General features: G+C 43.1%; 1 protein-coding gene across 4 annotated transcripts in view; it reads left to right on the top strand.

Moving 5' to 3' along the window:
• PAG1 (phosphoprotein membrane anchor with glycosphingolipid microdomains 1) overlaps positions 1-15,016 on the top strand; it is a 116,814-nt gene that overhangs the window by 15,036 nt on the left and 86,762 nt on the right. For 3 of the 4 annotated variants that reach the window (XM_054816013.1, XM_054816007.1, XM_054816008.1), the window contains exon 2: positions 12,252-12,311. The gene's annotated coding sequence lies outside the window, so the exon portion shown is untranslated. Of the gene's footprint in view, positions 1-9,133; positions 9,251-12,251; positions 12,312-15,016 lie in introns of those variants that run through there. The other variant, XM_054816010.1, reaches the window with a different exon arrangement.

Consider the following 15,016-nt stretch of genomic DNA (forward strand, 5'->3'; position numbering starts at 1 on the left):
CAGACCATAGCCAGTGCTCCGAGGAGGCAGCGCTGCTGGCAGAAAACATGCCACGCGCGTGGCTGCCACAGCTGTGATTTGTGAATCTGAGCACTGGATTTCACTTCAAAAACTGAAAAATTTGACGGAAAGCAAGTAGTGATTTTGAACAGGCTGAGAGTGATGATCCAGGGATGGTGTGAGCTTCCAGGAGGACGGTTTCTCTCCTCCTCCAGCTCCCTCCTCTTGACTTCTGTGGCTTTGCTCCCAGGTGGGTGGGCACAGCAGCCCTGCTGCCTTCAGTTCCTACCATCCTGCCTGCAAGCCCTTAACTCACTCCACCGTCTAAGTCCATCCTCCACCAAAACTAGCTCATTCTTGATAAGATACTCATCTTCAGCTTCCCTCTGATTTGTGAAAGCAGAGAAAAATAATGGGAAAATGGGTGCTTGGCCTTTTGGGTATTTCATGAGAAGGCTGTATTATTTATAAATAATTTATGACTTTGAAGCTACACACTTTCTCCCTAGGTTATATGTCTTGTATAACTGAACTGTGTGATTTAACTTAAATTGCCCATCTGCCATGCATCACGAATCTCCGTACAGTGCTGCTTCTCCTCTCCTATACGGGCTTCACTCCTGGATAGGAGATTTGCATAAAATGATTTCTTCATGTAAATGCGATCGGGCTGCAGCTCCAGCATCTTGTTATAACATATGTACCAAGCCCCTTCAATTGGGCTAGCGCCTACCTTGGTAATTGAACCTATTTGTTTGTTGCTGTAGTTTTGGAAATTAGTGGGAAGCAAGATGCGTGTGCCGACGTGCTTTTACTGCAGCCTTCGTAGCCTTACCTTCACCCTAAGGCTTCTTTGGAAAAAAAAAACCAAACCAAACCAGTGGGGGTCGGGATGGGGGTCAGTGATGCTGCAGCTCAGGCGGGGGCCCGGGTGAGAGCCAGGGGCTGAAGGGGGCTCCCTGGGGACACCCCGCTTATCCGCGCTAGCTCTGGAGCCGGGCAGCCAGCCCCATGGGGACAGCTTGCCCAGGGCCAGGACAACTGGAGTAATTAAAATGGTGCATACGCCAGAGAGATAAGGAGCCCTGTAGTTTCGGTCGGTGTTGTTCAGGCTATGATGTGGGGCTTGCGGGGGGCCTGTGAGATGCTGGGGTGTGTGAAGCCCCTGCCCAAGGATGGAGCAACCAAAGCTCACAGACCTTTCCTGCACCCCTCTGCTCCCCACAGTTTTAGCCTTGCATTTGTATTTCTTTTAACCCAAATCACTGTTTTTGGCCAAACCTCTTAATTCATGGTCTCTCCTCCCTGGCCTCACTTCCCTTGCTCTGATTTCTCTCTCCAGCTCCTTTTGTAGCCATCTTGTCCCAGCTTCTGCGATCTTCCTGGCACCTCCTTGTCTCCTTTTTACCTGAAGCATGAATAAATGAGATAATGAGACACAGGCCAGTTGTCCCATTTACTTTGTATACGTATGCATATGTATGCCCTCACCCTCTCCCTTGTCTCTCATCTTTCTGTCCTTTTCTACAGCAGTCTCTGGAGAATGGGATTATCTTTTGGTGTGTATTTAGTGCGTTGATGCTGCCACAGTATGAATAGCATTGACTAATGGTATACATATTTTGAAAAACTAGAGCTGTATTGTAGTGTTCATTTGGGCTAGTAATGCCCAACAAATTACCATGTAGCGTAGCTTGTCATCACTGTCAACAAAATGTTTTCCTGCATCCAGGTTGTCGTGTACTTTTTTATCTTTGAAGTTGGAAGGGTAGATAAAATATAGTCAGTAGGGCTCTAATAATTATTTAATGCATTTTAAACTAATGTTAATGTGTTCTGAGTAATGATTTATGGGAAAGATGTGCTAATTTAGGTAATGGTGGTAGTATTTTGATTAGGTGTGTGTTAAATGGAGAAGTTAGAGGGTATTTTTTTAAGGCTTCTCCATCTTTCTATAATTATGAGATAGATAATATGAACTTGCCAGATCCAACATGCTAATGATTGCCTTCCAGCTTTTAGAGAGACAGAAATTATACACTAGCAGTGTCTGAACAAGATTCTGCTTTGGTAGTGTAATAAAACATACAATACTGTGCTCTCTTACCATTGCGTAAACATCCATGAATATGTCCCTGGTCTTTCAATATAGAAAATAATGAAGATGAAGCTAAATTTACTTTAGGAGTACTCAAATGACTATTGATGGCTTGGGAATGCTGCGTTATCAATACTAGATGAACCGCTTTGCTGTTGTCTGACACTTTGTAGGGGTGTCTCATGAATCATTTTCAGATAAAAGGTAAATGCTCTTACTGTCCAATTTTGCTCCTTTTAAATTGCTACATTTTTCAGCTTTGTCTGCAGATTTCCTGAAGCAAGCTCTCTGTGGCTGAGATGCAGGGTATTTTCTTAGCGAGATGCCTTTTTTGAACTGGCTCTGAACTGCGCTGACTGATTAAAGGCACGTCTGCTAAGATCATAGCGTTCAGCGATCGTCTGCTGTGCTCTGTTCCACAGGCAGCTTAGCGCTGGTCTGTGCCGGGCCATTAGGAGGAAGGTAGACAGAACTGTGTTTGGGTAATATTCTTAAATATATCACACCCTCAGTGCCTTGCATGGGCAATGGGGAAGAGAGCACTTTGGCTCTTGTGCCATTAGCCGTTTTATTAGTTGCATCTTGCTGTATCTCACTTTTAAAGGAATAATTTGCAGCCCACTAATCCCTCTGTGATGAAGAGAGTTCTTTCCAGTATTTATTTTCTTCTAAAATGCTGTCAGTATTGGAGATAGCTACAGAAGAACGTGGAGACCTTTAGTCTTTCATACCTACTACCATTGCATTGGGACTCTGTAGGCAAGGGAGCAGTCTGAGGTAGCAGATCAGCCTTCAAATGAAGAAGAAAAAGAAGCAAAAGGTGGTAGAAGCTGAGCAACAATATTCCCGAATCTGCAGGAAATCATCCAATCCCTGGTTAAAATAAAACACTCCTAAAATTATCAGAGCTTCTGAAATTGTTTTTTTTGTTTCAGAAGTAAGCTGTGCAGCCCCAAGGCAAGGAGTGGCATGAATTCACTGGGATATTGCTGCAGAAAGGTCTCTAGAGATACGAGACAATAACCTCACCTCTTTCTTTGGCTCCAGAACTGTGAACCAGATCACACATTGTTGGAGAGTACTTTGCAGGACATGGGGAAATTCTGGAAGAAAGCTTTTATAAGCTTATTCTATTTGATTTATTCTGAAAATCCATAAATCAGATACCGCTATGAATAGTGTGTGGCTAATAGTGATCAGTGTCAGGAGTAAGAGGTGAGACTCAAGTTCAGCCTTCCAGTACCTAAAGGAGGCCTACAGGAAAGCTGGAGAGGGACTGTTTAGGAGGGCATGTAGTGATAGGACAAGGGGTAATGGCTTTAAGCTGAAAGAGGGTGGATTTAGATTAGATATTAGGAAAAAATTCTTTACTATGAGGGTGGTGAGGCACTGGCACAGGTTGCCCAGAGAAGCTGTGGATGCCCCCTCCCTGGAAGTGTTCAAGGCCAGGTTGGATGGGGCTTTGAGCAACGTGGTCTAGTGGAGGGTGTCCCTCCCCACGGCAGGGGGAGTGGAACTAGATGGTCTTTGAGGTCCGTTCCAACCCAAACGATTGTATGATTCTATGATTCTCCTGCACTTCTTTCAAGGTGCATATAGTAAACTCTTGCTGGATACCTTCTTGTATCATAAGTTTTGGTATCTGTATTAGTCGGACATCTCTAGCTGAGGACTGAAAAAAACGTTGCCTGAGACTTTAAGGGTGATTTGGTCACAGAACCCTCAGTTCAGGGGTAGGTGAAATATCAGGAAATCAGCTTTTATAGTTTTGGATAACTGCTGCTTATTCTCTTGCCTTTCCTATTTCTCCCTCATCCTGGATCTTCCCTTGAACCTGCTCTAGCCGATTACACGAGGTTAGACTGTATTGGAACGACTGCATCAGGCAGCGGTGAAGTCTTCCACGCACACTTTTTTCCAGTAGCTAAGAGGCTGCTGTTGACATCTAAGTGTATTGCTGAGTTGCTTTAAAAACTACTTCCGTCCTGGGTCATGGGAAAGGTTTGCAGCGCATTATTTTACCCTGATGCATCTATAACTCTAGCAGCAGCCGTCAGCAGCATCCCTTCTGCAGCTTTTTCAATAAAGAAATAAATCTCACAGACATTTTTCCTGGGCTCTGCACACCAGTTCCATGAATTAAAATGCACAAAGAGAATACAGCATAAGGGGTTGTGTACCTACTAGTTACCATGGAAATAATTAAGGGTACACTGAGACTAGTGGACCCTGGACCACTCAGATCTGGGTATACAGTGTGTGTGACCCATTAGGGTGAGACTGGGGCAGGCATCCCTCCCTTCTTGTCTGTCTCCCTCCCTTGCAGCGTGGTTTCTGCAGGGACAGCACCTGGGTGTGGGGTTCATAGGGAGCCCCCCACACCCCTGCTTCACTTGCCAGCCTTCAGAAACCTGGGGAGGGCTGTAGTGAACAAGAACGCCAGAGTAATTCTTGCAGGTTTTGCATCTTTGTTTAATTAGGTGGGTGTTTTTTCTCCTTCAGTCACAAGCACCAAAATGATCTGGTCACCCATCTTGCCTGTCATGCAGTTTGACAGGTTTGTCCCTGTCTTGTCCAGCAGAAGCTGAGTGTCGTTTATTCCACTCCCATGGTTGTACCTGGAGACCACTAGCTATGCTGGAGTCAGTGCAAGGATGGGAGGTGTCAACACCCTGCAGAGCTGTAGCTGACTCCTCACAGCCTCCGGCAGACGCTGGGTGTGAGAGATTACAGGGCAGGCCAGTCTGGTTTTCCACAGGGAGTAAGGACTCCCTATGGCAGACCCTCGAGCTGTTGGTGTGTATAAAGAAGACAGTCTGAACAAAATCCACAGCTCATGTACGTTGGTATCACATCCTTAACAGGCACACAGTGTTGATATTTTGAAAGAATTATCCTGTAATATCAGTCTGTTTTATTACTCTACTGCTTTGTGCTGTTGGTATCAGCCGAGCTGAGAAATGAGGTAAAGCAAAAGATACGGTCTAGCCCAGTTGTCCCCAAAGTGTGTATTTTACTGTGGCTGCGTACCTGCACTCCTTCATGGACTTGTCTCTGGAGGGAAATATGCTTTAGTGGTACTGACTCTTCTGCATAGTTCTGCCAAAAGATGGTCTCTTCTGACCTTTTGCTTTTGACTAGACCTGTTTCTTTCTATTTCAGTGTTGCTTGTCTTTTCCTAAGCCTTATTCTTGCCTCTCTTCCTCACTCTTAGAGCTCCCCTGGATGTATTTTCCTCCACAACCACTCTTCCCATCTTAGCAATCTGTACATTTTCTCTTTTTGCCCAGAAGGACTTATATTACTTTCCTGTCATTCACTTGACTCCACGTTGTTGCCAGTCTCCCATCCAACCTCTCAGGTCTCTGCTATGGCCTCCTTAGCTCTGTGTCCTCCCGTCTCTGCCAAACCAGTGCTGGTCTCCCCTTGTACCAGCTCCATGTTGGACGGGTCTCAGCTCACCCTGTTCTCATCCAAATAGTTCCGGATCTCACTCTCCTTTTTCACCCGTTTTTTTCTCCGTAGCTTTTGCCTAAATTGACTGACTCTCTCACCCTCTTTCCTCCCTACTCTCTCTCCCTCCCTCCTGCTTTTCTCCCCAACTCCCCAGCCAAATTTCCTTGCCTATTCTTATCCATCATCTTCCCCACATACCTCTCGGTCCCAATTTTCCTCACTTTTCTGTACTCTTCTCCCATTTCCTTACTCTTGTTCTTGTTTTCACAGGATTACGCCTTTTCCATTTCAGAAGGTGGTAAAAAGCATCTCTCTGACATAAAGCTTTTTCCTAGGGTCATGTAAAGTCCCTGCCTCAAACGGTAGAGATACTACAGCTTCTCAAAGAAAAAAGATGCCAACACCTTTTAACTTGGCCAGAAAAAAGTACTTTTCTTTGGCTTTATTTTCAGAAAAATGTGCATCATTTTAATGGGGATGCCAAAAATGACATTTAGCAGGAGGCTGCATTTTTTTAACAGTTGAAAATGGCTCTGGAAAAGGGGAAGTGCCAGACAGGTATAGTAAGCAGTGTTGCTGCCAGTCTCACCTCTGGTACTTATCATCAGGATTCATTACAGTCTTCCAAGTCCTTTTTCTCCACATGTTGGCAAATAGTAGTCTTGGAAAGATTTAATATGATTCTGCAAATTTTACAAGGCTCCCAGCAGAGTCAGTTGTCCAAGGAGAAGGAGATGCCCGAGCAGTGAACTGCTGCTTGCCTTGGTGGCTTGTAAGAGTCAGGTGGGGAGTGAGAGCCCCGCTTAGGAGTTGGACATTGTTTGGGAGTCCCTTGATGGTGGGACTGCATGTGTGATATGTGTGTATATGTTTATTATATATAAGAATAATTAGGTGAGAGATATATATGCGTACACATAGTCTAAGACTGGTTCTGTGTATGTAAATCAAAAAATAAAAGACACTTCACAAATTACAGGAGCCTGTATCACCGTGGCCTTCCCATTTTATAGAAGAGTCAGGCTGGGATGCTGATATCCAGAAGACAGTTGGCGATACTGCAGAAAATCTGCAACAGTTGAAATAGATTTTTGGATTTTTACCGGGTAAACTCGGAGAGCAGTTCTACCAGCCTTATGTTGTATGAGATCTGGCTGTCATGTTGTACTTTTTCCCAGAGAGTAAAAGGAAGACATGTTCCCTAGTGAGTTAATAAAAGTAATTCTTTCATGCCGGGAAAAAGAGTGAAAGGAAAAATGAGCTGCATAAGATTTGCCTGTGACATTTAAAGACTAAATCTGAGTTTGTCTGAGTAATTTATCTTTGGGTATTTGCAGGAGGGAGAGCAGGAGAATATGAATGAGCGCATCTCTGTTATGTCTGAGCTTTCTGATAGGTGAAGAGAATTTTTGGTGACTCCATCTGGCTGGAAGGTCTATCTGTGTGATCTCTTCTCTGGCAGATGGAAGATAACACTAGGAGGAGTCCTTTGATTATCAAAGCATGGGAATTACTCCAGTGCAGTATCACCCTGAGACACCACTTTCTTTCAGAGTGACAGGTGATGTTTCTGGGATGTTAGAGAGAGCTGATTTCCCACTGCTGCACTGAACATGTGTACACCAGATTTTATTTGGCAATATTAAACCTATACACCTTCTGTATCTGTTGCTGGTGAGGAGAGAAATTAAAATACAGAGTATCCATGTAGAGAACTGTCCTGGTTTCAGCTGGGATAGAGTTCATTTTCTTCCTAGTAGCTGGGAACATGCTGTGTTTTGGATTTAGGATGAGAATAATGTTGATAACACACTGATGTTTAGTTGTTGCTGAGCAATGTTTACACTAAGTCAAGGACTTCTCAGCTTCTCGTACTGGCCTGCCAGTGGGGAGGCTGGCGGTGCACAAGATGCTGGGAGGGGACACGGCCAGGACAGCTGACCCCAACTGGGCAAAGGGATATTCCATACCATATAACATCATTCTCAGTGTATAAACTAGGGGGAAAGCTGTCCAGGGGGCGGCTGCTTGGCAACTGGCTGGGCATTGGTCAGCAGGTGGTGAGCAATTGCCTTGTGCATCACTCGTGTTGCATATTCTTTTGTCATTATTATTATTTTCCCTTCCTTTCCTGTCCTATTAAACTCTATCTCAACCCAAGAGTTTTACTTTTTTTTGCTGATTGTCTCCCCCATGCCACCGGGGGGGCGGGGTGAGCGAATGGCTGCGTGGTGGTTAGCTGCCTGTGGGGTTGAACCACAGCAGTCATTTAGTAATAACTAAAGCATCAGTGTGTTATCAACATTATTCACATCCTAAATCCAGACACAGCACTAACCAGCTGCTAGGAAGAAAATTAACTCTATCCCAGCTGAAACCAGGACAAGTACAAAGGGACCAAAGGAAAAAGATGTGTTTATCAACTTCATCAGTATTTCTTTTACTATCTACTTGGCTCTTGATGTTTCTGTGAAATGCTTTTTGAAACATGTAAAAGATGATTAGGCTGACATTAATTGAAGTCTTTGCTGAATGTAGAGGTTCTTTCTCAAAGAGCATAGCAATTTTTATTTCCTACACTTCTGCTTGCACATTTGTTTGCAGTACCCCATTGAACAACCTCAAGCTTCTGTCAAGACCTCTCTTTGCAGCATGCAATGTTGCATGTGAACCCACCAGCAGTCCTGTGTCCAGACCTTCCTTTGATTTCTAGAAGTAACATTCAGTTTATTCTTGTGGCTACCCAAAGTTAACTAATGGAGCCAACATCAGCCTTCTGTGAATTGCGTACCACTTTGGTGCGTTACCTGCGTCTATCTGTCAGCTGCGGGTGTCAGAGAAAGGGCTGTACATGCAGCCATGGGCGTAGTGGTCCAGCAGAGTCTCCTCTGGTCCCTGGGGCAGTGTGGGCTGGGGAAGACGGTCTCTACCCTTTTATGCAGCAGAGCATGTTCCAGTCCCTAGGAGGAGGGTCCACCTGCCACATGGCACTTTTGGGGGGGATTGCTGTGTTTCCAACGGGCGAGACCGGAGCACTATGTTTATTCTTCAGCCTGTGCTTGTTTCCCCACAGTTGCACATCACGTGGAGTCACTTGAAATACAGCTGTTTTCGCCAGCTGTTTGCTGGTAAAAGGGCTGGAAGGCATGTCCTACGAGGAGGACTCTGTCTAGTCTGGAGAGGAGGAGGCTGAAGGACCACCTCATTGTTCTCTACAGCTTCCTGAGGAGGGAAGCAGACAGGGAGGTGCTGAGCTCTTCTCCCTGGGATCCAGTGATGGGATGTGTGGGAATGGTTCAAAGCTGCACCAGGCGAGGTTCAGAGTGGACATTAGGAAGCTTTTTTTTACTGAGAGGGTGGTCAAACATTGGAACAGGCTTCCTAGAGAGGTGGTGGATGCCCCAAGCCTGTCAGTGTTTAAGAGGCATTTGAACAACATCCTTAACAGCATGCTTTAACTTTTGGTCAGCCCTGAATTGGTCAGGCAGTTGGACTAGATGATTGTTGTAGGTCCCTTCCAAATGAAATATTCTATTCTAATCTTTTAGAGTCTGGACGCTGGCTGTGCAGTGGAATTCACCTGTGCTGACGATACACAGCAGACCATGAGGTTAACAAAAGCTGTGCCTCTGAGACCACCTTTGCCTCGATCACCACTCCCCTTGCTCTGGGGAAGTTAGGAGAAAGTCATTTGAGGTAGCCCTCTCCTACACACAGACTGCCTTTCCCAACTTACCCATCATGCTTATCATTGCAGGTCAGGGTGGAGAGTTAGTGTCTGAGTCACACCTCCATCCAAATTCGTGAAGATGGGTATAGGTCCTCTTTGTTGATAGGAAATACTCATGTAGGGTGTCTCCCTGTCCAGGGGTAGTTATGTATGAACTTGCGCCTTTTACCATATAACTACTGTAGCCTCATCTGTGACATTAACTTGTGTCCGTATAAGTAGTCAGTGCTTCGTTCCTCAGAAACTCATCGCAGATCAGGAACAGTCAGGTTTTGGGGGGGGGGGGGTTCTGAAGTGAGATGAAGAATTACTTTCTGTGGAGCTTCCTTGCATAATTCGCAGGTACATCTTGCTATCCACCCAATCACTGCCTGTTTATGTCACCTCTTGCTCAATGCTGGTTTTTAACATGAAATTCTTAATCATAGCTCATGTCATATCTTCAGGAAATACCACTATAGTATCTCACTGTTGGTTTTTCGCTGTCTTTTGGTGCTTGCCAGTGCCAAACATTACAGAGAGGACACTGTAAGCATCTGAGGTTCCAAATGTCAAACCTCAAGATCCTGTTACAAAGAAGTTAGGACAGCAGCTGGGTTACTCTACAAGCTTTTATTAAAATGAACATGTTTACTGCTTCTTAAATGTTTTCTTTGTTTTATTTTAATATTTATAAAACTTTTCCTGCCTTAAGTAGCTTTTGTAAACTTAATTTTCTTTTAATGCCTAGCATGGCTGTGTGTAATTGCATGTGATTAATGCATTTAATGGAGTTTCAGTCTTGAATGCGATTCCTTTGGCACTCTTTCTGATTTTTTCTCTTTGCTATTCATGCTGGCCACCTGAGACATTTTCTGATTTTTTTGGCATAACATTCATTTTGATTTCATAGTTGATAGCATTATTATTTTATCAAATAACCTGATAAATTGTTACAGTAAGACTGCAGCAGCAGGCAAAGCACTGATGCTTTCTAATGGCGCACTTTACCTCTGCTCTATTATCACTGCCCATTTCATTATTTGCAAGTTGATTACAGCTGCATTTCTCAGGGGCTATGAAATATTCAGCAGCGAGGACTAGCCTGGGGAGAATTGCAGTCTTTGCAGCCGAACACCTGCCCTCAAAGGCAAAGAGGAAGCAAAAACTTCTGGTGTTTAAAACTGATGGGGAAATTCTTTCTCTGCTTTAGCTTTCCCACAACGCTGATTGAGAGGTGCATGTTAATTAAACATTGCAGGTTTACTTACGCTTGTCGTTGGATGGGAGGAAGAATAGGAATAAATATACAACTGCGTGTACACTTGTGCCATACTTGCCTGACTACAGCAAAGAAGGAAAGAAATGATATAATTGTTTGCCCGTGTGTCTGTGTGAGTTGGCGTTCTGGGTGGAGTTGGGAAAAAAGCTCTCAGTTAAGGGCAGAAATTAACGCTACTGGTTATGTTCGCACACTTTGTCTCTCTGGAGGACTAGCCAGCAATGATTGACTGAAATGTGCAATATTTTACCAAGTAGGAAACAGATAAGATTTTTATAAACAGGATACTTCATCATTAAAGTAAAGAAACAATTGCTTTGACCTTGACACTGAATGAGTAAGGCCAGCATTGTGATAATTGAGAATGTATCTAAGCAACAGTTCTCCAGGAGCTTGCACTGCTTTATTTTTAGTGGACTACACAAGTAAGGGGAGGGGGGTGAACAAGCAAAGCAACTGGGTAATGCTTACAAAAAAGAAATTATTTCTGCCTTTGTGCAAAAAGTTTGAGTTGTCATATATGCTTTTAGCAATTTTAATTTGGGTTTATGTCAAAAGAAAGTAATTGAATCAGTATATCCTTCTGTGGTCTGAACAAGGAGATAGCCTGACAGTATCCCTGATTTCTTAAGCTGCTTTAGAGACTTGAGTCTCTTCTGAAAATTAATGGTGTAGAAAAGATGGCGTATTACTTCAGAAATAGTCTATTTTATATCTAGTTCTGCTTACTTAATTAGGTTTCCTAATCTTACTGGTTAGCACTCTACAGCCTAATTTATTTGAAAAGCTGGACAGTGGTTTTAACAAAATTAATTTGGAAAGTCCTTTAAATAAATTCTTGCAACCACTTGCTGTAGATATGCTATAACTTTGGTTTAAACTAGCCTTACAATACTATAGCAAGCCAGTTCCCTATGAAGTTAATGGTGTAAGACCCTTTAAATCTGAAATAAACATTCAGGAAAAGGAAGGTACTTTCTTCTTGCTAGTCAATTTATAAACCAAGTTGGCTTAATTTTTCACTTAGGCAATGGAAAAAAAAAATCAGTCTGAGAAGTTCAACATTTTTATTATGTAGGCATTGCAGGATTGATTGTAACCACATGGCCATTCTGTTATCCCGTAACTAAAAGTATGTGTTGCAAGGCTGGTGCTAATGGAACGTTTGCAACCTAATCTTTACCTCTCTCTGTTCCTAGTAAATCTCTCATGACTGACTTGAATGCTCTTTCTTTAGATACCACACCAATACAATTACTAAGTAACAGTGCACTTCTGTTCATAAAACCCAAGCAGTTGCAGAAATCTCTCTAAAGATCCTGTCAGTGCATGGGTATAAACTACCCCAACTTTACATATAGGAGCCTTTCATTCTGATTTGGTTTATGACATCCTTGTTATTGGCAACATTACATAGGTGAGAGAATAAAAATGTCCTAATTCTCAGGCTAACTTCTTTATCACATCTTTGAAAGTCAGAAGGTAGTAAACAGACAAAAATAATAAAATGGAGTTTAAAAAATGTATTAGTTACTCTCGGGTATTTTAAATACAGTAAGGAAACCTTTTTCTAAAGTACTTTTCTCTGGATATGATTTTTAAATTTGAAGAAACAGGAGATAATGTATACTGTCTGTTATATATTCTCATAGTGTGGGATAATTGAAATCAGAATTGTGAATTTTTTTTATTATTTTTTTGCCCAGGAGGAAACGTTTGTTGATACTGGATATCACTTGAACATCAAGCTCTACAGAGACTTCAAGGTAATTATTTATGCAACTGCTTTTTTGTTTCCTGTGGTGGTCAGCTTGGCTTTAGTTCAGTTTTGCAAAGACCCCTGTAATTTATGAATTTATGAAGGTGTCAGTGCTAAGCCATTAAATTGGGTAGCAGTGATGTTACAAGTAGCTTGTACAGAAGCTGTTGCATACAGCTACATGATCAGTGATGTGCTGCGTGAGATGCCTCTGTGTGTATAAAATAAAGACGTCACGTCTGCATTTTGAAAATGCAGTTGTTGTTTTCATGTCTTAAAAAGCAGCAGTACCAATTCCAGCTGAAAAGTAAAATCACCTGGATATGGGTTTGTATATGGTCATTCAGAAAGCCTTTCCTTACCCCTCAGCGTCCCAGTCTTCTAGCTGGTTGTCTTCCTGGAGCTGTGCGAGAGGCACCGCATGCTCTGCAGTGCTGGCCCAGGCTTTCCTGCCCCAGATGATGGGAGTTTTGATCAGTGGATTGGTTTTGGTTGAGCAGAGCGATGACTGCCTCATCAGAAATTGCCATCTTTGCTCACTTTGCCAAGTTCTTAAAAGCTGGTTCTGCTGTTGCAGTTGCTGTAGAAGTTGCAGATCTATACATTGCATTTGCTTGTTTCAGAGCCTGTTTTGAAAGCATAGCAAATGAGGTCTCCATTGTCACGGACAGAAAGTAAATAACAAAATAGACAGCGGGGGTTCATATTTCATGTTCAAGTTACAAAGCTATCGCACTGCAGAGGGTATGGAAAATACCGTGGTTAGGAGGCTAGTGTGGGCTGCACTCTGCAAGGCATGTCTGGTGCCTTTGCATGGAGACCAATGAGATCCAGCCTTCGGTGCGTAGCCTGGTGCGGCTTGCATTCATTTACTGGAGGTCTGATGAGATTTGAGCAACAACAAATTTACATTGGGTTGCCACTTAAATAATTAACATCTCCCAACACCTGGCAGATGGTGAATTTTCAAACACTGCAGTTATTTTTTATTCCGAGTATCCCGGCCCTTGCTGGGTGGCTGTTTCTAATAAGCGATGATGTGGTACTGCACCGGATTTGGTTGTATGTAATGCACTCAATTTGTGGCTGAGTTGAGAAATACTGGGAGGATTTCAAGTCTCTTCCTTAGCGCAATGATAGCCTTGAAATTTCCTGTGGAATCAGTGCTTTGCTAATGCATACCGAGCATGTGGTCTTTACTTACGATGTGTTGATAGACCATAAGCAAAGAACCTTGAAGGTAACCACATTGCACTAACTGACCTGGTGTGTGTTCGTAGCTCTTCCTAAAGGAAAGCTGGTTTGTACAGATGAGCTTACTGGTTTAACTTTGCTTTTGCAGAAGCTGAGAGCACACCTATGGTAACATACTCGGTTACAACAACTTGTCTGACCAGGTACCTCCTAAGCTACAGTGACTGGTTGTACGAGTTTGTGTGAATATACTCCGAGTCCCTTTCTCAGTCTCTTTTTGTTATCTGTACATACTACAGAGATGCTTCAATCCCAAATCTTGAGCCTGTGGAAGTTTATAAATATAACTGATGTATGATTGATGGAAACATTGCTTCTTGGTAGTATTTATCTTTAAAATGAACATAGAAGACAATGAGCTTGGCCAGACACCTTAAAGATAGAATTAAAGTGAAATCAATTTAATATCATACATGCTTCTGGAGTCTTACCTTGTGGAAGCCAGAGGATTGTGATAGTTGTCTTTAAATCTGTCAAAGATGAAGCATTTTAGTACTGAACTCTCATTCTCTGTAAAAGATACTCAGATCTGGAAATGAAACACCTCTGAAAGGTGAAGAGTTTTTCTCTCTTCCCTGTTGAATAGCTCATCATTTTGGAAATTCTGTCCGCAATAAAAATGTGTTGATGACTCTGCTGCATGTCAAAAGGACCTGGATAACCTGAACTGTTGCATGGGAAATCAGAAATGGTGAACAGGTTATCATGGTATGTAATCCTCCATCAGTGTTAGACAGCCGCACGGTGCCATCTGAGCACAGCTGTAGGTCCAGTGAATTATCCTTCCCATTCAAAAAACTTGGGAATCTTACAGCTGGGGAAAAAAAAAATTGTTTTTTTGGGGTTTCAGGGTCTTTTAAAAATCTGGATTTACTTTTCTGATCCCATTTATTTTACAATCGAGAAACAGTTGTTTGGCCTTGAGTGAGGCTGGGAGGTGAAGACAGTATCCTTTCAAGCAGCTTTCTTGGTGGGGGAACTTTAGCCTGGCAGTGTGGGATTTTGACTGTGTAAAAAAAAAAAACAAAACAAAACCAACAAAGACACCCCCCCTCCCATGGTTTAGAGAGTTACTGAAGGAGGTATCTTCAGGAGGAGGTGGGGAAGGGAAGCGTGGCCAGTGATAAAGGAGGTTGGTGGACTGAGGACTTCTTCAGCCATCAGGCTGCCGAGGGTCTCAGTGTGGAACCACATCTCCAGGTGCTGCGGGCACACAAGTGTGTGGGTATTTCACTGAGGGGTTCCTCCCCCGAGGTTGCTATAGCTCTGCCATGTCAAGGTTGAGAGGTTACAGCCAGTATCAGGTTTAGGAAGCATAATTATTCATTTAAATAGCATAAAAAGTGTAATAAAGTGTGGGTCAAGTAGCTGTTGGTGAAGGGTCCAAGGTGAAGTGGTCCTGTCACCCAAGGGTTGGCAGAAGTTGTGCAGTCATTTTGTTACAAGCGGAGGAATGGC

The sequence above is a fragment of the Grus americana genome, chromosome 2, assembly GCF_028858705.1.
Source record: "Grus americana isolate bGruAme1 chromosome 2, bGruAme1.mat, whole genome shotgun sequence".
NCBI lineage: Eukaryota > Metazoa > Chordata > Aves > Gruiformes > Gruidae > Grus > Grus americana.